This window comes from Phyllobates terribilis, unplaced genomic scaffold (genome assembly GCF_046119375.1).
Source record: "Phyllobates terribilis strain yellow unplaced genomic scaffold, ASM4611937v1 Scaffold_1__5_contigs__length_1240528914, whole genome shotgun sequence".
Classification (NCBI taxonomy): domain Eukaryota; kingdom Metazoa; phylum Chordata; class Amphibia; order Anura; family Dendrobatidae; genus Phyllobates; species Phyllobates terribilis.
In genome coordinates, this window is record NW_027362761.1 from 507,004,410 (window position 1) to 507,023,180 (window position 18,771).

Below are 18,771 nucleotides of genomic sequence, written 5' to 3' on the forward strand. Positions count from 1 at the left end.
CGCTGAGCAAAAATCCCAGAACCACACGGCGGGACCTAGTGAATGACCTGCAGAGAGCTGGGAGCAACATTACACAGGCTACCATAAGTAACACACTACGCCGCCAGGGACTCAGATCCTGCATTGCCAGACGTGTCCCCCTGCTTAAGGCATTACATGTCCGGGCCCGTCTGAAGTTTGCTAGAGAGCATTTGGATGATCCCGAAGAGTATTGGGAGAATGTCATATGGTCAGATAAAACCAAAGTAGAACTGTTTGGTAGAAACACAACTCGTCGTGTTTGGAGGAGAAAGAATGCTGCGTTGCATCCAAAGAACATCATACCTACTGTGAAGCATGGGGGCGGCAACATCAAGCTTTGGGGCTGTTTCTCTGCCAAGGGACCAGGACGACTGATCAGTGTACATGAAAGAATGAATGGGGCCATGTATCGTGAGATTTTGAGAGCAAATGTCCTTCCATCAGCAAGGGCATTGAAGATGAAACGTGGCTGGGTCTTTCAGCATGACAATGATCCGAAAGCACACCGCCAGGGCAACGAAAGAGTGGCTTCGTAAGAAGCATTTCAAGGTCCTGGAGTGGCCTAGGCAGTCTCCAGATCTAAACCCTATAGAAAACCTTTGGAGGGAGTTGAAAGTCTGTGTTGCCCAGCGACAGCCCCAAAACATCACTGCTCTAGAAGAGATTTGCATGGAGGAATGGACCAACATACCAGCAACAGTGTGTGCCAACCTTGTGAAGAATTACAGAAAATGTTTTGTATTGAGATGAACTTTTGTAATTGACCAAATACTTATTTTCCACCAAAATTTGAAAAAACTTTCTATCCAATCAGACAATGTGATTTTCAGGATTTGCTTTCTCATTGTGTCTCTCATAGTTGAGGTCTACCTATGATGTCAATTACAGGCCTCTCTCATCTTTTGAAATGGGAGAACTTGCACAATCGGTGGCTGTCGCTGACTAAATACTTTTTTCCCCACTGTATATCCCACCCAGTACAACGTTATAAAACAAATAAAATAATGCCACAATTGCTATTGTTTAGTCTCCTTTACGCCCAAAAAAATGAATCTAAAAGTTACATGTACCCTAAAATAATACCAATAAAAACATCTCATCCCAAAAAACAAACAAATCCCTTATACACCATTGCAGACAAACAAACAAATAAAAATATCTGAGTTACTATAGAATAAAAAAAAATGTTTTAATGGTATCATCATAATTGTACTGACCCAGAGAATAAACTTAATATTTCACTTATACCGCTTGGCCAATGCAGTAAAAAAACAATTGACCCAATGGGAAGAGTCAGACGGACGTATAAATGAGACGAGGATCATAACCCAATGCTCGGACTGGATGTCAGCTCTTCAGACCCATGCGTGACAGCTGCATAGAGAAATACATGAAGATGACATGCTCAGGTCGGGAGAGCCAACAGCCAGTCCAAGCATTCAATTGCGATCCTCGTCCGAGTTATATAGCCTTCTGACTCTTCCTTAACAGATAAAAAAGGAAATTTTCACTTTTCACCAGAAGACACTTGTGGGATCAAAATTTTGACTACATACCTTGAGGGATACATTTTCCAAAAAAGAGGTCACATACCTGGGATTTTTTTTTCACCTTAGAACCTCAGCAATTGTTTGCCAATTGTTTGTAAATCCACAAATTAGGCCTCAAGTGCGTTACTCTTTTCATCCCTGAGCCCTTTATAACTCCTACCTGCAGAAGCCTGTTTTCACCCTCCCGACCAAGCCAGATTCTTTCTGTGAAGTAAAACATTGTTTAAAAATAGGCAGTGAAATGTTTTGCCTCACAAAAAGAATTAGCTGTGATCCCCTGCTGTAATGTCTGTATATTCTCCTTTGGTATCTCTTCTGTCCAGGAGCTGTGGTATGATCAGACCAGGTTCCTGCACAGTCAGACACAGCCATTACACAGTACACAGCAGGGGAACATTCATAAGATTATCTCAGCACAGGAACATTTTATTTAAACACATCCAATAGTGGAAGTTATTATTATTCCAAGATCTACAGTGGGTACGGAAAGTATTCAGACCCCTCTGATACACTCTGCACCCCATCTTGACTGAAAAAAGTTTTTCACACCAGGATTTGGGGATCCTCTGCCATTCTTCCTTGCAGATCCTCTCCAGTTCCGTCAGGTTGGATGGTGAACGTTGGTAGACCGCCATTTTCAGGTCTCTCCAGAGATGCTCAATTGGGTTTAGGTCAGGGCTCTGGCTGGGCCAGTCAATAATGGTCACAGAGTTGTTCTGAAGCCACTCCTTTGTTATTTTAGCTGTTTGCTTAGGGTCATTGTCTTGTTGGAAGGTGAACCTTCAGCCAAGTCTGAGGTCCAGAGCACTCTGGAAGAGGTTTTCATGCAGGATATCTCTGTACTTGGCCACATTCATGTTTCCTTCAATTGCAACCAGTCGTTCTGTCCCTGCAGCTGAAAAACACCCCCATAGCATGATGCTGCCACCACCATGCTTCACTGTTGGGATTGTATTGGGCAGATGATGAGTAGTGGCTGGTTTTCTCCACACAAACCGCTTAGAATTATCACCAAAAAGTTCTATCTTTGTCTCATCAGACTAGAGAATCGTATTTCTCATAGTCTGGGAGTCCTTCATGTGTTTTTGAGCAAACTATATGTGGGCTTTCATATGTCTTGCACTGAGGAGAGGCTCCCGTCGGGCTAATCTGCTATATAGGTCCGACTGGTGGAGGGCTGCAGTGATAGTTGACTTTGTGGAACTTTCTCCCATCTCCCTACTGCATCTCTGGAGCTCAGCCCCAGTGATCTTGGGGTTCTTCTTTACCTCTCTCACCAAGGCTCTTCCCACGATTGCTCAGTTTGGCTTGATGGCCAGGTCTAGGAAGACTTCTGGTGGTCCCAAACTTCTTCCATTTAAGGATTATGGAGGCCACTGTGCTCTTAGGAACGTTGAGTAATGCAGAAATTATTTTGTAAACTTGGCCAATTCTGTCTCTGAGCTTCTTGGGCAGTTCCTTTGAGCTCATGATTCTCATTTAGTCTGACATGCACTGTGAGCTGTGAGGCCTTATTTAGACAGGTGTGTGCCTTTCCAAGTCAAGTCCTATCAGTTTAATTAAACACAGCTGGACTCCAATGAAGGAGTAGAACCATCTCAAGGAGGATCACATGGAAATGGATAGCATGTAACTTAAATATGAGTGTCTGAGCAAAGGGTCTGAATACTTATGACCATGTGATATTTCAGTTTTTCTTTTTTAATAAATTCGCAAAAAATTCTACATATCTGTTTTCTTTCAGTCAAGATGGAGTGCAGAGTGTACTTTAATGAGAAAAAAATGAACTTTTTAGAATTTACCAAATGGCTGCAATGAAACAAAGAGTGAAAAATTTAAAGGGGTCTGAATACTTTCCGTACCCATTGTATTGATTAAAATGAACTTTCTTTCATGGGAAAACCCCTTTAAGCCTCTTACCTAGCCAAATCAGATCTCATATTTTGCACTAATGAGAGGCAATTAAATATGCAAATTGCCTCTTCAGCGAGGAAGAGGACTAGAACCCAGAGGAGCCTGCATGACATATAAGTCTCCTCACTTTGACATGCCAGGCCTGGCTTGTCAGTCTCCAAAAGGAGAAATGTTACCCCTTACATCTGTTATGATCTGCTACAGAGACTAAGGAAAGAAAGGAGATCTGTCCCTACAATAGAACTAAACTAGATCCCTACGATGTAACGGGGAACCTGATCCTGCGATCAGACCCGCTAAAGTCCTTGGCTAGTCTGAACGCAGACCTATAGATGTGAGGGAGGGATCCCTACAAGATCTAGGGACTGGGAAAAGTTGGACACCTCCTAGCAGAAATAGTAGCAGTCAAAGGCAAACACACAACAAAAAGGCATAGGGGTCAGAAGACCTAGCAAAACTAACAGAGAACGGCAACAGAGCAACAAGCTAGCTCAACAGTAGTAAATACAAATGAAGTCCAGCAAAGCCAGGAGGGCGGAGCCGGATTAAATAGGCAAAATGGTCATGTGACCAGCAAACTAAAAAAAAACTAACAGGAGAGTTGTAACAGTACCCCCTCTTCTAAGAGGATCCTCCGGATCCCCTAGGCCCAGGCTTACCAGGAAACCTCCTGTGAAACGCTCGGACAAGTCTGGGAGCAGAAACATCATCCGCCCTCACCCATGAGTTATCCTCAGGTCCGAAATCCTTCCAAGCGACGAGATACTGCAAACTCCCTCTATACCGTCTAGAATTTAGGATGCGGGAAATTTCATATTCCCCGTCCTCCACCACCGGAGGAACAGTGGCAGAGGCGTCACCATCCGACACATCAGCTTTTTTCAACAGAGAAACATGAAACACCGGATTAATCCTCCAGGACGTAGGAACCTCCAGCCTAACAGCAGATTGGTTAACTATCTGAAGTACCTTAAAGGGCCCTACGAACTTGGGACCCAATTTTTTAGAAGGAATCCTCAATCGCAGATTCTTAGAGGACAACCAAACCATGTCACCAACAGCAAACAAAACCTCTTGCCGTTTCCTATCAAAGTACCTCTTAGATTTCTTGTTAGCCTCCTGAAGATTACCACGCACATCCGTCCAAACTCTCTCCAAATCACCGGAAAAACTCTCCTCCTCAGGCACAGCCGAAACCAATTTGGAAAATGACCCAAAAGACGGATGTCTCCCAGAACAACAAAAAAAAGGCGAACACCCAGCAGAAGAGGATGTATGGTTGTTAAGAGCAAATTCAGCAAGTGACAGAAACTCAGACCACCCCTCTTGATTGTCTGCCACAAAACAACGCAAGAACTGCTCAACATCCTGGTTCTTCCTTTCTGTCTGGCCATTAGACTCAGGATGATATCCGGATGAAAACGACAAATGAACTCCCAACCTGTCACAAAAGGCACCCCAAAAACGAGCCACGAACTGAGGTCCCCTATCAGAAACAATGTCAGTAGGAACACCATGTAGTCTGACAATTTCCTTGACAAAGGCCTTGGCGAGTGTCTTAGCGCAAGGCAGTTTGATGAAGGGAACCAAGTGACACATCTTGCTAAAACGGTCCACGACCACCCAGATGACCGTGAAACCTTCAAAGGGAGGAAGGTCAGTAATAAAGTCCATAGCCAGATGTGTCCAAGGTGCACTAGGAACCTCCAGAGGGCAAAGCAACCCCGCAGCAGGAGCATGCGAAGACTTGGATCTTGCACACACAGTACATTGGCGCACCCACTTAATGACTTCCTTCTGCCATCCAGGCCACCAAAAACTGCGACCCACAAGTCTCTTGGTCTCAGAAATTCCTGGATGACCTGCCAACCGAGACTCATGACACTCAACAAACAAATCTCTCCTAAAGGTCCTAGGCACAAACAACCTCCCATGGGGAGTGTTAGATGGGGCATTCTCTTGTGCTTTAAGAATCTCATCCTCCAAAATGGAGTCCAAAGCAGCAATCACAACACCTTCTTGTAAAATGGTCTCCTCTTCCTCCTCAAGACTGACCATGGGAGAAAAGCTGCGAGACAAAGCATCCGCTTTAACATTCTTGGTACCCGGGATGTAAGTAACGGAAAAATTAAACCGCGAGAAAAAAAGTGCCCACCTAGCCTGACGGGCATTCAAGCGCTTGGCAGCATCAAGATAGATCAGATTTTTATGATCAGTGAAAACCTGAATGGGAAATTCAGCACCTTCCAAGAGATGACGCCAGTGTTCAAATGCGAGTTTAATCGCCAGCAATTCCCGATTACCAATATCGTAATTAAGTTCAGTCTCGGAAAATTTTTTTGAAAAAAAGGCACAGGAATGTACTCCATCCTTGTTTTCCTGAGACAACACCGCACCAACCCCCACCGAAGAAGCATCAACCTCAACCGAAAACGGCTTAGTCACATCAGGCTGCATAAGGATGGGAGCAGAGGTGAACCTCTCCTTTAGAAACACAAAAGCTTCAATGGCCTCAGAAGTCCACTGAACCGCATTAGCACCTTTCCTGGTGAGATCGGTCAGCGGTTTGACAATAATAGAAAAATTTTTTATGAATTTTCTGTAATAATTGGCGAAACCCAAAAACCTCTGTATCGATTTCAAACCAATAGGCCTAGGCCATTCCTGCACAGCTTGAACTTTAACCGGGTCCATCTCAAAACCTTTGCTGGAGATAATGTAACCCAAAAAACTAATTCTCTGTACAGCGAACTCACATTTCTCCAGCTTAGCAAAAAGCGAATTGTCCATTAATAACTGTAATACCTCACGTACGCTCCGCCAATGAGACTCCAGATCCGGCGAATAAATCAAAATGTCATCCAAATACACAACCACATTTTTGCCGATTAAAGGTCTAAGGATATCATTAATAAGATTCTGAAAAAATGCTGGAGCATTGGTGAGACCAAAAGGCATAACCAGATTCTCAAAATGACCCACAGGAGTGTTAAAAGCAGTCTTCCATTCATCACCCTCCTTCATGCGCAACAAATTGTATGCCCCCCGGAGATCAATTTTAGAGAACCACTTGGCCCCCACTAACTGGTTAAATAAATCAGGCATCAATGGCAGTGGGTAAGGATTGCGTACAGTAATTTTATTAATCTCACGAAAGTCCAGACAAGGACGTAAACCGCCATCTTTTTTTTTTACAAAAAAAAATCCAACAGCCACAGGAGACTTGGAAGGCCTAATGTGACTGGCGGCCAAGCTTGTCTGTATGTATTCTTCCAAAGCCTTTCTTTCAGGAATAGTAAGATTAAATAAACGACTCTTAGGAAGAGTCGCGCCAGGGACAAATTCAATGGTACAATCATAGTCTCTATGGGGAGGCAAAACCTGCGACTCCTCCTCAGAAAAAACTCTCCAAAAATCCTGAATAGGTACAGGCAATTCCCCTCTATCCACAGCAGCAATGCGCCCGTTACAACACTTGTCATAACACTTAGGGCTCCAGGACTTAATTTCATTGGTAGACCAATCCAGTACAGGATTGTGCAATTTTAACCAGGGTAACCCCAATATTACTGGAGAAGGCAAATTATCCAATACCACCAAATCCAAATTCTCTTGATGAATACCATTAATAGTGAGGGGAAATTCACAGACCTTGTGAGTAACACTCTTCAAGGGAGAGCCATCGACAGAAACCACAGCAATAGGGGATGACAAAGTTTTAGGTTCTAATCTAAGTTTTTCCAAGAATCCCCCATCAATCACATTCAGAGTAGATCCACAATCCACAAATACCCGAAATTCAATTAATTCATCCTGAGCAGCAGTAGTGGCAGATAGGAATACTCCCTTAGAATTTAAACAGGCAATACGGGCATGACTGACCATTTTTTTTTCTTTCTTCTTACGAAGCACACAGCTCTTAATAAAATGACCAGAATTTCCGCAATAGAAACACAAGCCTTCAGAAAGTCGGCGGTCTTTTTCCTGAGAGCGGGGTGCCATCGCCCCAATTTCCATCGGCTCTCCATTGTCAGCACAGAACCTCTCAGGACTCGAAGCTGACATAGCAGAGGATTTGCTCTCATTAACCCTTTCACGCAGTCTCCTGTCCACCCGTATAGCTAATTGCATTGCCTCCTGCAAGTTTCCAGGTGTGGGATAAGCAATCAGTAAATCCTTTACCCTTTCACATAGCCCTGCAAGAAACAAGCTTTTCAAAGCAGAATCGTTCCACCCCACCTGGGCAGACCACCGACGGAAGTGAGAACAATATTTTTCCACATTACCTGATCCCTGCCTCAAACGTCTTAATTCAGACTCAGCAGATGAGACACGATCAGGATCATCGTACAACAAACCCAAAGCAGAAAAAAAACTATCCACTGATCTAAAGCACGGATCACTAGGTTGGAAAGAGAAGGCCCATCCCTGAGGATCTTTGCGCAAAAGTGACATTATGATCCCTATGCGCTGTGATTCATCACCAGAGGATCCGGGTCGCAAACGAAAATATAATAAGCATTTTTAAAAGAAAAAAAATCTTGTTGTTCGCCAAAAAATAGATCAGGCAGACGTACCTTAGGTTCCACAAAATGCGCTCCAGAACAGCTACTCACGTGTTGTTGGAGCTTGGTCACCTCCAGAGAGAGTCCCTGCAAGCGTTGAGCCAAATCTTGCACCGAGACCATGATGGAAAACTGGAGGTCTTTCCTTAGAAAAATTTTTTTTTTTATGGCTGGACTTACTGTTATGATCTGCTACAGAGACTAAGGAAAGAAAGGAGATCTGTCCCTACAATAGAACTAAACTAGATCCCTACGATGTAACGGGGAACCTGATCCTGCGATCAGACCCGCTAAAGTCCTCGGTTAGTCTGAACGCAGACCTATAGATGTGAGGGAGGGATCCCTACAAGATCTAGGGACTGGGAAAAGTTGGACACCTCCTAGCAGAAATAGTAGCAGTCAAAGGCAAACACACAACAAAAAGGCATAGGGGTCAGAAGACCTAGCAAAACTAACAGAGAACGGCAACAGAGCAACAAGCTAGCTCAACAGTAGTAAATACAAATGAAGTCCAGCAAAGCCAGGAGGGCGGAGCCGGATTAAATAGGCAAAATGGTCATGTGACCAGCAAACTAAAAAAAAACTAACAGGAGAGTTGTAACAACATCCCAGTCTTAAACCTCTCACCTAGCCAAATGAGATCTCATACATTGCACTGACGAGGGGCAATACCCCGAAACACCGTGTCTGCAAATTGAGATTCTGGTTTGGCTTTTATCCTAAGTCATGTGACAAGGCTCGTTAAAGGGTCGACATTGACTTTTAGGATTGCTACTTCAAATACAATACAGACCAAAAGTTTGGACACACCTTCTCATTTAAAGATTTTTCTGTATTTTCATGACTATGAAAATTGTACATTCACACTAAAGGCATCAAAACTATGAATTAACACATGTGGAATTATATACTTAACAAAAAAGTGTGAAACAACTGAAAATATGTCTTATATTCTAGGTTCTTCAAAGTAGCCACCTTTTGCTTTGATGACTGCTTTGCACACTCTTGGCATTCTCTTGATGAGCTTCAAGAGGTAGTCACCCAAAATGGTTTTCACTTCACAGGCGTGCCCTTTCAGGTTTAATAAGTGGGATTTCTTGCCTTGTAAAGTAAATTAGGCCTTCAGTGTGAATGTACAATTTTCAAAGTCATGAAAATACAGAAAAATCTTTAAATGAGAAGGTGTGTCCAAACTTTTGGTCTGTACTGTAGGTGGTGCTAGAGTCCTAGTCCTCTTACTCTATGAAGAGGCAATTTGCATATAAAAATTAGATCAAAACGCATATTAAAAAAGCACACAAAAACACAATGAAAAAAGCAAGTAATCTAATTTACTTAATAGGTGCACAAAATCTACAACATAAAAAACTCACCAAAAACTCTTGTGGGAACAAAGCCTTAGGGTTTTATAGCTTTGGTCGCTTGGTAGTTCAGCTATATCCTACTTATATACTGAAGCCCAAAATTGTACACAGTATTCTAAGTGTGGCCGCACTATTGACTTACTATATAGAGGTAAAACTATGTTCTTGTCATGACCATCTATTCTTTTTTTTATTGCATCCCATGATTATATTTACCTAGGCAACAGCTGCTTGACACTGGTCACTAAAGTTGACATTGCTGTCCATCCATACGCCTAAGTATTTTTCCGTGATAGTTTTTACCACTGTTTTACTATTTAGTACATAGCTCTGCATTTTGTTTCTTTTGCCCGAGTGCGTGAACTTACGTTTATTCACCTTAAACATTTTTTTGCCATTGCTTGGCTCAAGCCTTCATCTTACATAAATCCGTCTGTAATATTAAATTAATCTCCTCCACGTTAATTACCGTAATCAACATCTAGATCTTAGTATAATCTGCAAATCCTTCCCTGAATGCCCTAAACAAGATCATTAATAAATATAATAAAAATGTAGGACCCAATAGGACAGTATGCCATGTAGTACCCGAATGGTGGCCAAATCAGATCATGTGTTGGCAATTTTTCTGAAAAAGTAAACTTTTATCACACATACCTTGCAAGTTCAGCATATATTTCGTGCATAAAAAAGAATGTAAATCTATATATTACATGAATATGACAATTTCAAGATTGATTTACCAATGCATTTCTCTCGCTTCACCTATTGAATCTAATCCATCATGTGGAATAAATTATTAGTGCTATTCTCATTCATAAAATGCTTTATGGAAAAGGACTTATATCAGATGACCCAGATCTCTAGTCAGGCAAGCAGACTCACCTTAAATACCAGACATGATTAGATAATACACTCCAGGTCCTAAATTCTGGTGCTGATTTCAGCTACTTATTCCCTATGGAATCAGAAGAATCAAATAGTTCACCATAAGATTATACATTTGTATTTCATGATGATAGTTTGTTACTTCTCTTTCTTTGCTTTGCGGAGAACTAGGGAAAAATGTTGAGAAAATCTTGTAGCCAAATATATTATAGAACAAAACAATAATTGCATGTTTGGATGCTATTTGCCATGCAGGAAAAGCAATATAATATATTTCTTTTTACTATAAAGAAGTGTTTGCCCCCACCCCTCGATCTGTCCTAACTTTCCCAATATCTGTATTTTTCAAAATTTGTCTAATTTAAAGATTTTCTGCTGGCTTTATTCCATTTAAAGGATGTGCCATTTGCAACGACTCTTTTTCATGTCCCGTAACCAGGTCTTTATCGATGTGCATACAATGTCCCTTAGTCCTTGCTTCCTTCAGTTGAACGAATATTGGCCAAATCTGACATATGAAACCAGATGGCCATCCTTAATATATAAAAACCTCCCAACTCTCCCCCAATGGCAAATGCTCGGAAAAAGAACGGCTGGACATGTTACATTTCAACATGCCCGATCCTTTTGTTCTCAAATGAGATATGTAGCAGTCAGAGGTTTTTTTCATAGACTAATACTAAGTTCCCACGATGTGTTTTTTCTGTTGCATATTTTCAAAAACACACCAAGTTAGAGTTGCGGCAAATTCTATGGGATTTGTATAAATCTTACATCTACTGTGCTTTTTTTTATGCTGCAGAAACTGACTTGCGGTGTGATTTTGAATATCTCTTGCAGTAAATATGCGTTTTATTTACAGATTTTCCCCACAGATTTGATGAGGAAAATCTGCAGCTTAAAAAAACTAATGTAAAAAACGCAATGAAAAAATGTAAGTGACCTAATTTAGTTAATTGGTGCAGAACATGTGTAGCATCAAAAATGCACCAAATACTCATTGTTGGAACTTAGCCTCCTGGTCCATTTAATCTGCAAGATTATTGTGAATGAGCAATCCTAGGGACACTTGTTTGACAATAATTGTGCAATCTAAATAGGCTGCCAATCATCCGATGGACGAGCGAAATGAGGAAAACATTGGATGAAATTATCTTTTAGTTTGCATAAAAGTTCATCGTTCTTGGCATTTCATTGTCCTGTGTAAACAGGGCCTGTGATGCTGAGAGCAATGGCAGCCTATTTGCACTAAACAATCTAAACGATTGATTACTGATTGTTCAATGCAAATCTGAAGCGAGAACTTCCTAAACAAACAGTTCTTTAACACCTTTCCAGCATATGACTTACCTTTACATCATATGTCGGGTCCCCGTCTTTGATGAAGAAGAGCAGAGCTTGCATATATGGCAGATAATGGCTTTGTTACAGGATGGATATTTCAGCAAGACAATGATCCCACCACACAGCCAAGGAAACTTTCAATTGGTTTCAGAGAAAAAAATAAAGCAGCTAGAATGGCAGAGCCAATCACCTGACCTGAATCCAATAGAAAATCTATGGAAGGACCTAAAGCTCAGAGTTCATAGAAGGAGCCCACGGAACCTTAGGAAGAATGGGCCAAAATCACATCTGAGCAGTGCATGTGACTAATTTCTCCATACAGGAGGTGTCTTGAAGATGTCATTACCAACAATGGTTTTTGTACAAAGTATTAAATAAATTTCAGTAAGTGTGTTTAATACTTTTTCCCTGTGCCATTTCTCATTATTACACACAACTTAATTTATGGACATCTATGGATGATTTCTTTGTCTGTGTGGATTGGATGGGTTGTTACCGACATCTGTTACCTTAACATGCCAGAGCCGGTGTGTCCCTCTCCACAAGGAGAAATGTTACCCCTTAGACCTCAGTCCAGAACCTCTCCCCTAGCCAAATCAGTTCTCATACTTTGCACTGACGAGGGGCAACAGCCCGAAACACCATGTCTGCAAATTGAGATTCTGATTTGGCTATTATCCTAAGTCATATTGCACGACTCGTTAAAGGGTTGATTGTGACTTGTAGGATTGCTGCTTCCAATAGGTGGCGCTATAGAGTTCAAGTCCTCTTTTTCTCTGAAGAGGCAATTTGCATACCGACATCTGGTGAGAATTTCATGTCAATAGCACCTTTAGAAATAGATTACTTAGAAAATTGGTGACGTGTTCAATATTTATTTCACCCATTGTACATACACTGTGCGTCAGCACACTGCGATTAATGAATACATGAATTCCACTATTGCTATACACGTAAAAAATGTGAGGTAATTAGTTAACTTTTTTTTTATTAAAAACTGTAAAAAGAATCCAACTAATGATGAGGTGTATCTCAATAACTGAAGCACAGTATATGTATATATGTTTGTATATTGGCCACATAGGGTATTTGTGCACCTGAATATTAACTTAATACTAAAGGTGTGTGGGTGAGTTTTTGCTTCTTAAATTTTTTGTGTTACTTGGGCAGCATCTTCCTCTAACAGCGGTGGGTGGAACTGAGCTGTGCCCGCTGCTGATAACCCCTGTAAATCAATGACAGCGGCATTTAAAGCGCGTAATCCAGGGAACGAGCCTTTCCATTTTACCCGCCCAGAAACCACCTGAAAATGACACCGTGTGCACATACCCTAAAGAGAAAAAAAGAATGGAAACTTCAGAATTGCAGTTTTTTGGTCACACCAACTGCACAAAAAATACAATACGAAGTGATCAAAACATTGCATGTACCTCAAAATGGTATCAATAAAGGTATCAACAAAAATATCAGCAGAGATTGCTAAAAACAAGCCCTTACACAGCTCCAAAAACATAAAAATGAAGACATTACAGATCTCAGAAAATGGCGACATAAGAAAATTATCATTATTTTTTTTAAGAATTTCCATACTTATTTTCATTACTTAAAGCACAATTTTTTTTTATTTCACCACTGGGGCAGTGGCACTAATCCGTATAACATGACCCTAGTATTATACGCATCAGCCGCCATCTTCAGCTCTTCCCAGTGCCAATACGCATCAGCCGCCATCTTCAGCTCTTCCCAGTGCCATTCTGGTCCCACGCCGCTAACTTGTGACCGCAGCTTCTGACCGCCCAGAAGTCAACGGTAAGAGTCAGAAGCTCTCAGTGTAAGTCTATGAGACCCTCGTTCTGGCCTCGTTCTGACTCTCATAGACTTACATTAAGAAGTGACCACCGGATCGCCTAACAAACACTAGAGCGATCCAGCAGGTAACAAACTACAGAAGACGAACGAAACGGCGCAGAGAACAGATCAAGATGGTGGCTTGAATATAACACTAAGGGCAGGGAACTTACATTAGTGATACCACTCCAGTGGTGAAATGAAAAAAAAAAAAGAACCCACTGGAGTGGTGCTTTAAATAAAAATAAAAAATTGTACAAGTTTGGTATCAAAATCAAAAAAAGTAACGGCTCTTGGAAGAAAGGGATATAAAAGTGAAAGCAGAAGATAGTAAACCACAAATCACTTGGCTGGGAAGGAGTTCAATGACTGTGACCCGACAAACATGTTGCCAGTTCATGGACATTTAGGGTTCGCTCACACTTGCATATACTGTAAAGCCCCCGTCTCACATAGCGAGATCGCTGCTGTGTCACGGTTTTGGTGACGCAACAGCGACCTCACCAGCGATGTCGCTATGTGTGACACTTTGCAGCGATCAGGCCCCTGCTGTGAGGTCGCTGATCGCTGCAAAGTGTCCTGGACCATTTTTTGGTCATTGCCCTCCCGCTGGTCAGCACACATCGCTGTGTGTGACCAGCGGGAGCAGCGATCAGGCTGGTAACCATCATAAATATCGGGTTACTAGGGGCACACGCGCACCTAGTAACCCGTTGTTTATCATGGTTACCACTCTGCTACAGTGAGCGGGAGGTTACCACTCACTTTAGCAGGCTCGTAACCATGATAAACATCGGGTTACTAGGGGCACACGCGCACCTAGCAACCCGATGTTTATCATGGTTACGAGCCTGCTAAAGTGAGCGGTAACCTCCCGCTCACTGTAGCAGAGTGGTAACCATGATAAACAACGGGTTACTAGGTGCGCGTGTACCCCTAGTAACCCGATGTTTACCATGGTTACTAGCCTGCTCCTGCTTCAGCAGGCTGGTAACCAGGAGAAGGACATCGTGGAAAGATTCTTTCCATGATGTCGCTGCTCCTCTGATCGTTGGTGAGCCTGCCTGTTTGACAGCTCACCAGCGACCACATAGCGACGCAGCAACGATCCCTGACAGGTCGTATCGTTGTCGGGATCGTTGCAGCGTCGCTAAGTGTGGCGGGGCCTTAAATCGGATGTGTGCAATATGATAATAAATAGGATGGCACTCAGACCATTGTTTTTCAATGAGGCAGTGCTGATCTGTGTATTTTTTCTCAGCTGAAATCTGATGGGTGTGAGAAAAAAATCTCATCTCATATGGACCATCATTATGGCATCCAATTTTTATGAATACATTACAATTCTGTAGCATAAGAAACTGTAAATGGTCCTGTAAAAGATTAATAACTGCTGAGTAAAAAAAATGGATTGCATATAGACAGCACAAGGATGACAAGTGAGAAAAAAATTGTACCACTTTTCTGGATGAGAATGAGAACGAATTTTTATATGCCAGTGTAGGCATACCCTTAAAATGATTGTCCACTACTTGGTCAACCCCTTCTCAATTACTATGTTCCCCCATGTACAATAAAAACAACAAGTACTAACCTCCAGTGCCGGCAGCAATATCACTGGAAAAACTCCCGGGGCTTGCATTACATTGTTATGTCAAATTTGTCAAGTAAGCCCTGCAGCCAATAAGCGGTCACTAATGGGACTTTGCAATTTCACTTCCTTCTGACAAAACTGACATCCAGAGGAAGTGAGAACTGCAGGAGGGCTGGGTTCATGTGACCGAATACAGGCTGTTTTTATTTTACATGGAGGAATATAGTAATTTAGAAGGGGTTGTCTGAATAATAGACCCCCCTTTAATGCTGCATGTTGCGCAGTGTAAATGGACCCTTACCTCTCTCTTCTCTTTGAAAACACATGCATTCTCAGCCAATCAACCATATAATGTGTATTCTGATCTCCTGACTCTTCCTTGATGGCAGATACTAGTGGAAAGAAGGATTGGGCATAATAAATTTCCACATGGATGATTCTTTTGTTATTACATGAGAAATGTCAGTACATTTAATGTACATGGGCAGATATTGGAGGAAATAATGGTCAGAGGAAGGAAGGGTCAGTCATGTTGAATTTTAACTTGTCGGATCATTTTGTTCTTAATGAGATTGCCCACCACCAGAGATGTCTGGCATTTGCTAGCTGCTCCCTCCCATTGAAAACACATGGACACTCACTTCATTGCTCCAATAGTCTATTATTAGACATGTACACACACCATCTGAATACAGCAGCGAGTTGCACATACTTGTTTGTGGGAAGTGAATCTACCTATATTTTCTGGTTAGCTTTCTGCTCAGTTCTCCTCCTCTGCCACTATAACAATTAATGTTGTACATAGTGGAATTTCCAATCAGTTAATGACAACTGTTTCTGTTCTGCCCCAAAGTCCCCTAACCCACAGCACTATGGGGCTAAGGAACCTACTTCACCTGAAAAACTTCTTCCAGTTAATATTTTAGAAGACGTGAACAGTCATACTTTGTTCTTGGAAAACATATTGCCAAAGGAGATGGACAACACAATTTTAATGCCAATCTGTGTTGCAGCAGGCTCTTCAATCTGAGGTGGTACAGACTCTGTTCGTGGTAGTAGAACTCTGAGCCAGGGCAAACTTTGGGGTGGGATCAGGTGGAGGGGAAAGGAGCAGTAGCCATTTCACATACAAAGGCACCTGTCAGTCGAATCATAGATGATGATGATTCTCTGCTGGACAAAACCTGGGAACCAGACAGGGGTGACGAGAAGTTAAGGTCATCAGAGGAGGAGGCAGCTGGCATCGGTGATACACAGCACAGGCAACATCCATCAAAAACATCCTCTGGAGCCAAATCAGCTTTTCCTGCAGTCAGCACTGGTGCAGGTGATGCCGCATGTGCTGTTGGTTGAGGAGGCAAAACAGCACCTGAAAGTTTAGGTCACGCTAGTGGCCAATCATACATGAGGTCTTCTTGTGTAGGGGAATTCTTTTCCATGTTACCGGTTGACCAACCTGTTGCATTGTGCAAGCTGTGATGTTGGAAAATAAGCCAGGTAGTAGTTGGCACACATCGAATAGGAACTACATCACTCCATAAGCACATGAAACAGCATCATCTGCTCATGTGGAGAAAGCACAGGTTCAAGATGTCCTCCTTCCTCTCCTCGTGATTGTCTTTCTGGTAACCAATCAGCATCAACAAGTAATGCCTTGTCTATGTCATCAGCCCCATCAACATCCTCCTCACCTACTGCTTTTCTACACTTTCTCCTCTACATCCATACCTCCATGGCATCATCAGTTTTCCTATTGTGTGCCCAAGAAACATGCATTCAATTGTTGAATTACATGGAAATTGTACTCCCATTTGTCTAAGTTCACCACAATTGATACCAGATCATTTGGATTATATTGCCTATTGCAAAAGAATCGCATGTATTTATTGTACCAAAAAGGTGTTACTGCGAGGCTTGGGCACAAAAAGCAAAATTTTTTCAGCAACATTTTTCGATACAACAAACCCCCTTTTTTTAACATTGTGTGAAATTAAATATCATTGTCACTGCATCTGGGTGGAATTTTCTTCCCGTGAACAACCTGATCAGGATTGTGAGACAAGGCAAAATTGTTGAAAATTATTTTCATGAGTGAAATGAGTGAAATTCTCTTTAAAAAATATAATTTTTTTCAAAAATTGTAAAGAAATGTTTGAGTTGGTGAAATTGCAAAAGACACTTGGCACTCATGAAATGTGTTCAAAATGAATTAATTTATTGTGGAAAATCCAGAAAATAATAAGAGACGTTTCAGTCAAAACAAGACCTTCATCTGTCTATAAAAAAAATAATAAAGTACATAATATGCGAAAAACAGAATATAACAAAGTTTACAACATTTACATTGGTCATATAATAGTCATCACAAAAGAGGAATAAAAAAAAAAAGAATCAAATATCAGTTTGGGCAGTTATATAAAGGATACAATACTCACAAATCATGTTATTTCTAGTCATACGGGGTAAATCGAGGGACAAAGAAGTGAGGAGAAAAAAAAATGAATTGAGGGAAAGTGATAAGGGTATAGACAAAAAGGGAAGCAGACAGTCAATCCAAATAAGAGAAAAGAAAAAAGATCAGTGGGGAAACTTGGGAAAAGGAATAAAGTAGAGAAAATAGAAAAATACCGAAAGCTACTTCTTTTTTGAGGACTCTTTTTATCTTCAGGTCCAGGGAACCACAATGGGCTTGAATGTGACTTTTGTGTTTTCATTGGCTGTAAGCCATAATCATCAACATTAACAGAAATAAACACTTGAAATAGATCACTCTGTTTGTAATGACTCTATATAATATATGAGTTTCACTTTTTGTATTGAAGAACTGAAATAAATTAACTTTTTGATGATATTCTAATTTAGTGAGATGCACCTGTATATATTTTTTTCCTATTTTTCTCTACTTTATTCCTTTTCCCAAGTTTCTCCTCTGATCTTTTTTCTTTTCTTCTATTTGGCTTGACTGTCTGTTTCCCTATTTTTCTGTACCCTTATCACTTTTCCTCAATTCATTTTTTGTTTTTCTCCTCACTTCTTTGTCCCTCCATTTACCCCGTAGGGCTAGAAATAACATGATTTGGGAGTATTGTATCCTTTATATAACTGGGCAAACTGATATTTTTTTATTCCCTTTTTTGATTCCTCTTTTGTGATGACTATTATATGACCAATGTAAATTTTGTTATATTCTGTTTTTCACATATTAGGTGCTTTATTATTTTTTTATAGACTGATGAAGGTCTTGTTTTGACCGAAACGTCTCTTATTATTTTCTGGATTTTCCACAATAAATTAATTCATTCTGGACACATTTCATGAGTGACAAGCGTCTTTTGCAAATTCAAATTATGGATTAGGATCCTCCTTGTGCACATTGGATCCAAAAGTGCTGTGCTTTTTCTCAAACTGAGTTGGTGGAATGGGCATATTAGTAGGAAAATTTCCCTAATCAGTGAAGGTTTTGCACAATCAACTGTTGCCGATTGTATGTCTGACTAGAAGAACCCTTTTCACTCCCTGCAAAGTCAACACTTTCCTACTTGTGCGGCCCCTGCGCAGGGCAGGTCAGAAAGAGAAAAATTTTCAAAAGCGCAAAATTGTTTAGAATTCTCAGACCAAATTTTTTTGACAATCTTGACTGAAATCTTCTTTATCTAAATTTTTTTTTTTTTCCAAAATTGTTA